The 10,457-nt window shown below is 42.3% G+C and overlaps 1 protein-coding gene across 1 annotated transcript in view; it reads right to left on the bottom strand.

Moving 5' to 3' along the window:
• CCNI (cyclin I) overlaps positions 1–4,528 on the bottom strand; it is a 33,205-nt gene extending 28,677 nt beyond the window's left edge. Inside the window, exon 1 of the mRNA XM_017876542.1 lies at positions 4,024–4,528. The gene's annotated coding sequence lies outside the window, so the exon portion shown is untranslated. The remainder of the gene's footprint in view (positions 1–4,023) is intronic.
• Between the last annotated feature and the right edge of the window lie 5,929 nt (positions 4,529–10,457).

The raw sequence follows: 10,457 nt of genomic DNA, 5'->3' as shown, positions 1-10,457 counted from the left end.
AAAAAAAAAAAAAAAAAAGAAAAAGCTGAGTAGTTGTAAAATCAAAGATTTAAACAGTTAATTTTTTAAAGCACTGTCAAAGAAAAATCCATGCCCAGATGGCTTCACTGGCTAATTCTACCATTTTCAGAAAAACTAATAGCAATTCTTTACAAATTTTCCCCAACCTTTTCTTTGAAGCCAGTTATTATTACCCTGCTACCAAAACCAGACAGACATCACTAGAAAACTACAGATTAGTATTTCTTCTGAATATAAACGCAAAATTTATCAACAAAATACTAGCAAACTGAATCCAGCAATATAAAAAAAGAATTATACACCATAACCAAGTGGGATTTGTTCCAGGAATGCAAGCTTGTTTTAAGATTCAGAAATCAATGCAATACAACATTATCAATAGAAAAAAAAAACAAAAGAATCACTCTTTGCTCACTCTGGAGGAAGCTAACAAAGTAAAAAGAGGTATAATTTCCTTAAACGTTTAAAAATGGGACAGATAGCAGGGCATGGTGGCACCTGTTTGCGATCCCAGAACTTTGTGAGGCAGGAGAGAAGCACTCAGAGCCAGGAGTTTGAGACCAGCCTGGGCAACAGAGCAAGACCCGTCTCCACCAAAAAAAAAAAAAATTTAAATTAGCCAGGCATGATATCACACGCCTGCCCGTAGTCTCAGCTACTCAGGAGGCTCAGGTGGGAGGATTACATAAGCCCAGGAGTTTGAGGCTGCAGTCAGCTATGATTACACTACCTCACTCCAGCCTGGGTAACAAATTGAGACCCAATCTCTAAAAAATAAATAAATAAATAAAATATAATAAAAAAGGGATACAAATAATTGCAAGACAAAAACAATGAGGGATACCTTTGGGGATGTTGCAGATTAAATGAGGCCACAAAAAATTGGCTGCACAGGGTGGCTCATGCCTGTACTCCAAGCACTTTCGGAGGCCAAGGTAGGCGGATCACTTGAGGCCAGGAGTTGGAGACCAGCCTGGCCAACATGGTAAGACCCATCTCTACTAAAAACGCAAAAATGAGCCAGGCATAGCGGTGCACGCCTGTGGCCCCAGTCACTCGGTAGGCTGAGGCAGAAGAATCACTTGAACCCAGGAAGTGGAGGTTGCACTGAGCCAAGATCACGCCACTGAATTCCAACCTAGACAACAGAGGGACACTCTGTTTCAAAAGAAAAAAAAAAAAAGATAGAAAAGAAACTGCAATACCTGACCTTCAATTGGATCCAGTACTGGAAGGAGACAAATGGTGTAAAGGTCATTATTGGGTCAAATGAGATAACTGGGACAGATTACACAAGCCAATGTATCGATTGCTAAATTTACCAAAATTGAAAATTTTGCTGTGATTCTGTAAGAAAGTATTACTATTATTGTGAAATATTTAGCAGTAAAGGGTCATAACGTATGTTCTACATAAAGAGAGAACAAAAGACAAGACTAGTAAGACATACTATGATACAGAAATCATGGGCTTGGGTTTTCTTTTACTGACAGTGCACAAGCCTGTTTTCTAAAGTGTAAAACACATTTTGAGTTAGATTAATAAATTCTGCTAAGAAATAAAATGCAAACATTTAAAATACAATTTTACTGTTTGAATAAACAGAACTATATAGTTCTATTTTGTTACTGTATGTCTATCATTGGTCATATCCAATTTTGCAAGCTTTTTTAGAAAAGCAGGAAATAAGAAATGACTATTTTGGTTGGCATACTCCACACACAAACTTTATGCCAGCTTCACATTTCTCCTTCCATTCTCTCAATTGCTGCTGCTTCTCTTTTCTCCACGGTTATCAAATAGCTTAATGTCTGAGGTAATAGTTTATAAAAGGCTTACCGTACAGCATAACTATTACAGATATACATACAGGGCCCCCTGCTCCTCTGAGGAAAAGTGCTGCACAGTGCTGGGTATACAATATAAACAACTTCACTAATATCTATTATTGTATTTGCCATCATTATCATACTAATTCCATTAATAATCCTGTAGTGGTGCTGACTTCTGAATCTTAGTTCCCCTTCTGAAAGGAGGGATTAATGTGGCCATACAAGAAACTGGTTTTACTATTCCCTCCTTGACTTTACGCACTGGAAACAATGAATTAAAGGTATTTGCGATTCCAAGTGTATGCTCTTTCCTAATCTCCATGGCTGTACGCACTGTTGTTTCAACTTGGTATGTCCTCTAGTTCATACTTCCCTTCCTAAAGTAGCCATCAGTCTGTAAGACTCTCCGGATTTGTGCTGTTGTGCTCTGCCTTCCCACATCTGTACTTGGACATAATTCTACTTTTACATCTAGTTGCTTTGTGATGATTATTGGTAGACTTGCCTTTTCTAATAATGAATTATTTGATGTTAATCTCCGGAGTTGAGCATATGCCTAATAAATAATATCTTCACTTGTAAAGAGCTTAACAAGTAAAAGCACTGAGTGCTCACTATTTGACGGCCTATTGTTCAAAGCGCTATGCCATGTTAACTCATGTAACCTCACCACAATTTAATCAAATTGTGGGAAGCCCTTTTTTTCGAGTTTTTTATTTTTCTTACTACACCCCCATTTCAGCCATAAAGCCCATTTTAAAGACGAGTATACACAGGAAGATGAATATTCTTCATTTTTAATGCATTACACAATCAAAATAAAACATGGACACACTCAAGTTTCCAATCTTGACCAAGACACATGCTAAGTTCCATTCTAACCTACTAGGATGTCACATTACCACATAAACTATCTGAAACTGCCGATCGTCTTTCCTGAACTTCCCTAATATATGCTGATTCTATTAGTCGGCCCTTCATCGGTATCAAGAAATTTCTAGTCCAGGGGCTCAGAATCTCTCGGAGATTCTCTGGTCCCAGACTAGCCAATCTAAATCTATTCCATCCATTATTTCTTAATCTATTTGTCCAATCCTTTCTATTTCATCTGCCACAAACGACCTGGAAAAGCTAGAAGCAGATAACACTGTTATTTTAACAAACTCATTTTCAGGACAGATACCACACAGCATAGAGTTAGACTTAATTCTGGTTACCAGGTTTTTAGCCGTTGCCTAAGGAGAAAATTACTTAATCTTGAGGCGTCTCGGTTTTCCCCATCTGTAAGATGAGGCTCCTACTACCAGCCTTGGGAGGATTAAATGAATTGCAAGCCGTTTAGGAGAATGCCTGGCAGATAATAAGCCTCGTCAAGTGTTGTCATTTAACGTCATTACCGTAATACCCTGCTGCTCTAAGTCGAGCGGCTCGCCACTGACAGAATAAAACATAAATATTTTAGTTCAAACCCCTTCAGAGTCTGAATCCATCCTACCTCTCGAAACACATTCCACTGTTTTGCTACCCAAAGGTCAACTTCTGCCAAAAGGATCTGTAACGGAACCCCCTAGCTCCAGCAGAGGCCTCTTTGTCCTCCTTCCAAATTTCAGTTATTTAATCGAGCCTTTAGGGTACAACTCAAATCTCACCTCCTCCGGATTCCCACCACCCACCCGCACCAAGCCCTGGGTAACGTTGCCCTCCCCCGAATTTCACAGCACCGGAGGTTCACCCCATTCATTTGGCATTCACTCCGCTGTGCAAAGTTAGTAATCTTCCTGGTGTCCCCGCAGGATCGTTCAACCTGAGGGTGGGGGTGTGTCCCCTTCTTTGTGTATTAACACAGGCTCGCAAAGCCTCCAACACGCACTATAGAGTAGCTAATTTGCCGCTGTCACAAAAAAAGTTACTCGCTGACAGAAAAATTGGCCCGAAAAGGAACACAGTAGCGCTGTTTTCAACTGGGCAGGTGCCGGGTTGGTTTGGGCCGGAGAAGACGAAGAGGGCTGCCCCGAGGTTCCCCGGGCTGGGGGATGCGGGAGGGCGGGTCTCCAGCGAGCAGTTCGCGGCCACGGGCGCTGCCAATGTGACAGCGCGGGGGGAGCAGCGAGGCCCCAGCGCGTCAGCCGGCCGCGGAGACGCGTCGAGCCCCCCCGCCCCCGCCCCTCACCTTCTCCTCCTCCTCTTCCTCCTCCTCCTCCTCCCCGGCTGAGCTGTAGGCCTCACAGTGGTGACGCGGGGTCATCCGGGGGCCCGTTACCACCTCATTCTCATAGGCGCGCGGCGGCAGTGCGCGCGGGACGACAGGGCCGATTGAGGAGGGAGAAGAGGGGGAAGCGGTTCAGGGGGCGCGGGCGCTGGCGCTCGAGCGGGACGCACGGCTGCGGGCGCTGGGTCGGTCAGCGAATTAGTTCCATGATGACCCCCGGCCTGAGGCCGCCGCCGCTCGAGCCCGGGTAGGGAGGAGGCTCCCTCTCGCCATAGGGCGGCGGGGGCCGGGGAGAGGCGGGGGGGTGAGACCGGCTCTGCCCCTGCCCGGGGAAAGCGCCTCCGAGAGGAAATGGTGAAAGGGGGGGAGGGGGGAAAAGAAAAGAAAAAAAAAAAAAGAAAGGGGAAAGGGGGGAAAAAATAAGAAAAAGCGAGACAGAGGCGCTGCCGCGTCCGCTCGCGGGGAAGGCTGGGGAGGGAGGGGAGGTGGGGGGGAAGGAAGAAGTGCCGGCTTCCTCGGCTCCGCCCTCGCGGACCGATTCCTAGACTCGCCTACTCCTTGTAAACAACACGGAATTGGTCGTTCACCCTTCCCCTTCCCCTTCCTTTCCGCCGCCTTCCTGGTCCAACTAAAGTACAAGAGAAGTCCAGCCGAAAGGAGACGGGCTGGCGAAGTGGTTGGCACTGGGATGGAAAGAGGGAGGGCATTTTCTGGGGGCTAGAAAATCCGAAGGTCCGTGGACTCATTTTCCTTGAAGGAGCGGAAGGGTTGCTTGCAGACCGCACGGTGACGTCAGCGTCTCCCGACCCCACGGAGGAGGCGTGTGCTGGCTGGGGAGTGCGTTGCGCATGCGCCTGGGGAAGAAAGAGGCTGCCGAGCGCTGCGCTTGGGGGAAGGGATCTCACGATCGGCTGCTCTGGTCCAGCCTTAGGGCAGCTTGGTTTTATCTAGCCCTACTCGTCTCCAGCCTCTTAGAATGATTAACTGGAAAGGGGATACTGATCTCTTGGGTGGAGATCTTGCAGATTTGTTGACCTGGCAAAATATTATGTGTTCTCTTCTTACCGTTGACGTGTAAATAGAACTGCGGTTTTTCTCGCTGCCACATCGTGTGGGTGGAGGGAGATTCTAAAGGGTTTCAGAAATCGGAAAATGAGGGAGAATCAAATGATGGGTGCTTAAGGCCTCTGTGAAAAACTATAAATTATGCTGCTGACGGGGAGGAACCTGTTTGGCAATGCGCCAGTTGGATTTTATCCACTTAACACGTCTGGGTATTTCAGAATAGGTTTTATTACCAGGTACTTAACGAGTGTGTGGTGACATAAATGGGTTTTATTTGGGGTTCTGTTACTACAAAGGGTAACTTTTTGCAATTTTAATTGATTTAATTATTTAAAGATATGTAGTATTACAGAAAGTTTTGAAAGAGGAAGAGCTAGATCTCCATTTATAGAAGTCCCGTTTTTTTCCATTTCTGTCTTTTATATACTTATTTTAATTGTCAGTGAAAAAATATGTATTGAGCTTATTTAGTGGCTAGACTCTCAGCAAACTGAAAGTAGCTCAGACAGCCATAGCTCCTGCCTTCATGGAGTTACAGTCCAGAGGATAACCATTGAGCTAATTATCAGTATGTAAAATTACCGAGTGCATTTATTTGTTTACTTGTACATGTATCCCCTCCCTGGAATATAAGGTCGCAAGTGGCAGGGATCTTGCATGTTTTGTTTCACCCTGTATCCCTGCATATAAAAGGCTCTCAATATTTGACCAAGTAAACAATTCTAGTATCAAAACCATTAAGATGGAAAATCTCCGGCTGCTATGGAAACACTTGCCTTTCTCCTCGTTTGGGGTATCAGAGAAGGTTTTTCTGAAGAAGTGACATTTAAGATGAGACTTGAAACCACTGGGCAAAGAATGATACAAGCAGAGGAAGCTATGTGAAAAGGCTCCGAAGCTGAGACGTTTCTAAGAATCTCTGAAAGCTAGTGTGGCTGGCCCTCAGACCAACTGAGGCAGGATGTGGAAGCAGAGGACAGATGCCATAGAACAGAAGAAGGAATGGGAAGTCCCTTGGGAAGCCCTAGGAGGATTTCAAGTGGATTGTATCCTTTTTTTTTTTTTTCTTTTTTTCACTTCATGTAGCCTATTATTATATGGTCTTCATTCAACAAAGCCACCATTTTTCTGCATGTTACCCTAGAGAGTGTAGCGTTTCTGCATAATACTATTGAGAGTGTAACATAATTCCATTGTTAGACCATGAAATTGCTCCTGATTTTCACTCCAATAATAGTAATGCAAATTCCACTCCTAGATATATATCCAAGAGAAATGAAAATACTTGTCCATGCAAAAACTTTCTTACAAATGTTAGCATTATTCATAATAGCCAAAGATGAAACAACCTAACTGTTAATCAGGCTGCAGGCTGGAGTGCAATGGCGTGAACATGGCTCACTGTAGCTTGACCTCCAGCATCAAGCAATCCTCCTGCTTCAGCCTCCTGTGTAGCTGGAACCACAGGTGCATGCCTCCATGCCCAACTAGTTTTTTTGAAGGTTTCTTTTTGAGGTGAGAAAAATGTTCTGAGATTGATTGTGTTGATGGTTGCACAACTCTGAATATTCAGGTTGAGTATTATCCAAAATATTTGAGACCAGAAATATTTTGAATTTTAGACCTCTTTTTCAGATTTGGAAATGTTTGCATTAAATTATGTACTTACTGGTTGAGCAACCTAGTCTGAAAATCCAAAATGAACTTTCCTTTGAGTGTCATGTTGGCACCCAAAAGGTTTTGGATTTTGGAGCATTTCAGATTTTTGTATTAGGGACACACAATCTGTACTAAAAACCATTGAATTGTACACTTTAAATACGTTACTTCTATGTTGTTTGAATTATATAATAATAAAGCTGCTACCCAAAAAATGAAAAACAAAAATAATTCAGTTAACATCTTCATAACCTCTTTGGGGCTATTCCTAGGTCCAACAATATTATGTTTTTACAGCTTTTACTGAATACCAGTTGCCAGTTGCAAGGCAGAAGGTTAAACCAATTAAAATGTTACCAGGAGTCTTTAAGAGCTCCCATTTAATTATGTACTTATCCTTATTAAAACTATCTTACCGCCGATGAGATTGCCAGTGACAATTTACATTACTATAAATATAATTAGAAGTAATTAATAGGCGAGTAAGCAGTTACAGTTGTCTGAACAAAAAATATGGGTATTTTCTTTTTTTCCTTTCTTTTTTTTTTTCTTTGAGACAAGGTCTCACCCTGTCACCCAGGCTGGAGTGCAGTGGTGCGATCTCACCTCACTGCAGCCTCAACTTCCTAGGCTCAAGCAATCCTTCCACCTCAGACTTCTAAGTAGCTGGGGATACAGGTGTGCACCACCATGCCCAGCTAACTTTTGTATTTCTTGTAGAGACAGAGTTTTGTCACGTTGCCCAGGCTGATCTTGAATGCCAGAGCTAGAGCAATCCACCTGCCTCAGCCTCCCAAAGTGCTGGGATGACATGCATGAGCCACTGTGCACAGCCAATATGGACATTCTTGTTCTTCAGTATTCATTTGTAAGACCTTACTTTAATTCACCTTTTTTTTTTTTTTTTTTTTTTTTTTGAGACAGAGTCTCGCTCTTACCACCCAGGCTGGAGTGCAATGGTGCAATCTCAGTTCACTGCAACCTCCATCTCCTGGGTTTAAGCAATTCTTCTGCCTCAGCCTCCTGAGTAGCTGGAATTACAGGCGCTCTACCACACCTGGCTAATTTTTGTATTTTTAATAGAGACGGTTTCACCATGTTGGGCAGGCTGGTCTCGAACTCCTAACCTCAGCTAATCCGCCTGCCTTGGCCTTCCAAAGTACTGGGATTACAGACTTGGGCCACTGTGCCTGGCTATATTTTTTAAATAACTAATAATTGTTTTTTACAATGAACTGTAGTTGTAAAAAATCGAAAGTTTATGAAATTCCCCAAGAAAATAAATAAGACATATAAAGAAAACATATTATCTGTGTATTGGTAAATAATTTCTATTTAGTAATTCTAAATAGTCAAGTTAGACTACCATTCTACACGGCATTTCTAGGTGTGGTAGTTCATGCCTGTAATCGCTTTGGGAGGCCAAGGTGAGAGGATCATTAAGCCCAGGAGTTTGCACCAGCCTAGGAAACACAGAAAGACCCTGTCTCTGAAAAAAAAAAAAAAAAAAAAAAAAGGAGAAAAAAAAAAAAAAAAAGGAGAGAATAACTAATACATGTTGATCACTCACTGTGTACCAAACATTATACTAAGCATTTTTATTGCATTCTTTTGTGTTTATCCCCACAGCACTCCTCTATAGTAGGTATTTTTGTTGTTCCTATTTTACAAAAGATAAAGAGGTAACGTAAATCCCAATATTGGTCACATAGCTTAGAGGGGCACAGCCAGGATTCAAACTCAACTTGACTGTCTCCAAAGTGTGGTATGCTTTCAATCACTACTCTTTACTGCCTCTGCCTTGGAAGTTTCTGGCTTGCACTAAATTTTAGGACAAAAATAGTCACCTTATGGTGAATTTTGGCTTGTGTTTAATCTTAAAACAAATATTTTAAAAAATCTAATGTGCAGTTGTTATTTGTGTGTCCAAAGAGTAGATTTTTACTGGAAAAGGATTTCAGACTTGTTTTGAGGAGCAGAGTAAGGAAGCACGTGAGAAACAGCTATCAGAGTAAAGACAGTAGGCGAGTGTGATGCCTCATGCCTGTAATCACAGCACTTTGAGAGGCTGAGGCGGGCGGATCACTTGAGGCCAGAAGTTTGAGACCAGCCTGGCCAGCATGGTGAAACCCCATCTCTACTAAAAATACAAAAAGTTAGCCGGACATGGTGGTGTATGCCTGTAATCCCAGCTACTCTGGAGGCTGAGTCAGGACAATCGTTTGAACCTGGGAGGCAGAGGTTGCAATGAGCTGAGATAGCGCCACTGCACTCCAGCATTGGTGACAGAGTGAGACCCTCTGTCAAAAAAAAAAAAAAAAAAAAAAGAAGTATAAAGACTGTATTCTGTAATGCAAAATAGTGTAAAGTGAGACGTCTTCAGAAGTCTAGGAAAATGGAAGGGAATCAAATTGATGGCCAGGAAGTGGTTCGCTATCATTAAATATTTCTAGAAATACTGCCTACATTTCTAGGAATAAAGAAAGCAAGGCTATTTCATGTTTAATGACAAAAGCTTCTAGTCTCCTTTGTCCTAAATGAAATTTTTAGATAATGTTTCCACAAGACAATTTATGAAGGTACTATCTTGTAGGAGAGATATTAAAGCCTACAGCAACAAAAATTATTTACTGTCATAATCGCTTAGCATCTGCCCACACTTTAGGATTCTTTTAACAGCTTCTAAAATATTTTTCATTTATCTATATAGGGATAGAATGTAAGAGGAGTAAATGTCCCAAACTAACTTGGTGTCAAGATACCAAGAGAAAAAAAAAAAGTCCCCATTCACCAAATAATATAAAGACCTCCTCCTTAATATTAAGTGGGGAAAGTGCTCAGAGGGAATAAGTCAAGGAAGCCTCAAGCTGCCTTTTTTTTTTTTTTTTTTTGCGGAGACAAGTGAACATTTATTTTTGGGCCTTTCTTCCTATGTGTATTTCAAGTCTTTTTCAAAACAAGGCCCCAGGAATCTCCAGATTCAATTATGTCCCTGGGCTTGGTCGACTGGCTGCAGGAGTCTTTAGGGAATCTGTATGAATGCTAGAGTTACTATTTACCAACATTAAACCTTACAATAGAAGATGCAACAAAAGCAGGATCCTTCTTCCATGAATGTGCTGATTTCAACAAGGCAGAAGCCAATGTAGGAAAGACTGAAATTTTTTCTTAGAACTGTACTGTAATGAGAGGTGCCTTGCCATGACATAAGCTACGTCTTGTCTTTTTTTTTTTTTTTTTTTTGAGACAGAATTTCACTCTTGTTGCCCAGGCTGGAGTGCAATGGCGTGATCTCGGCTCACCGCAACCTCTTCCTCCCAGGTTCAAGCGATTATCTTGCCTCAGCCTCCTGAGTAGCTGGGATTACAGGTATGTGCCACCATGCCTGGCTCATTTTTGTATTTTTAGTAGTAACAGGTTTATCCATGTTGGTCAGGCTGGTCTCAGACTCCCGACCTCAGGTGATCCTCCTGCCTCAGCCTTGCAAGGTGCTGGGATTACAGGTGTGAATCACTGTTCCCAGCCAGCTACTGTCTTTGACCCTTCCTTTCCAGTGTTTGAAGGTAAGGCAGGAAATAATCTCTGAAGATACTTGATAAAAATTTCCAAAAAAACAAAAACACATGCTTCCACTTCATTGACAAAAATTTACTGCAGTTTGGCACCTGGGT

The sequence above is a fragment of the Rhinopithecus bieti genome, unplaced genomic scaffold (genome assembly GCF_001698545.2).
Source record: "Rhinopithecus bieti isolate Rb0 unplaced genomic scaffold, ASM169854v2 scaffold_8675, whole genome shotgun sequence".
Lineage (NCBI taxonomy): Eukaryota > Metazoa > Chordata > Mammalia > Primates > Cercopithecidae > Rhinopithecus > Rhinopithecus bieti.
This window is presented reverse-complemented; position numbering and strand designations above follow the sequence as displayed.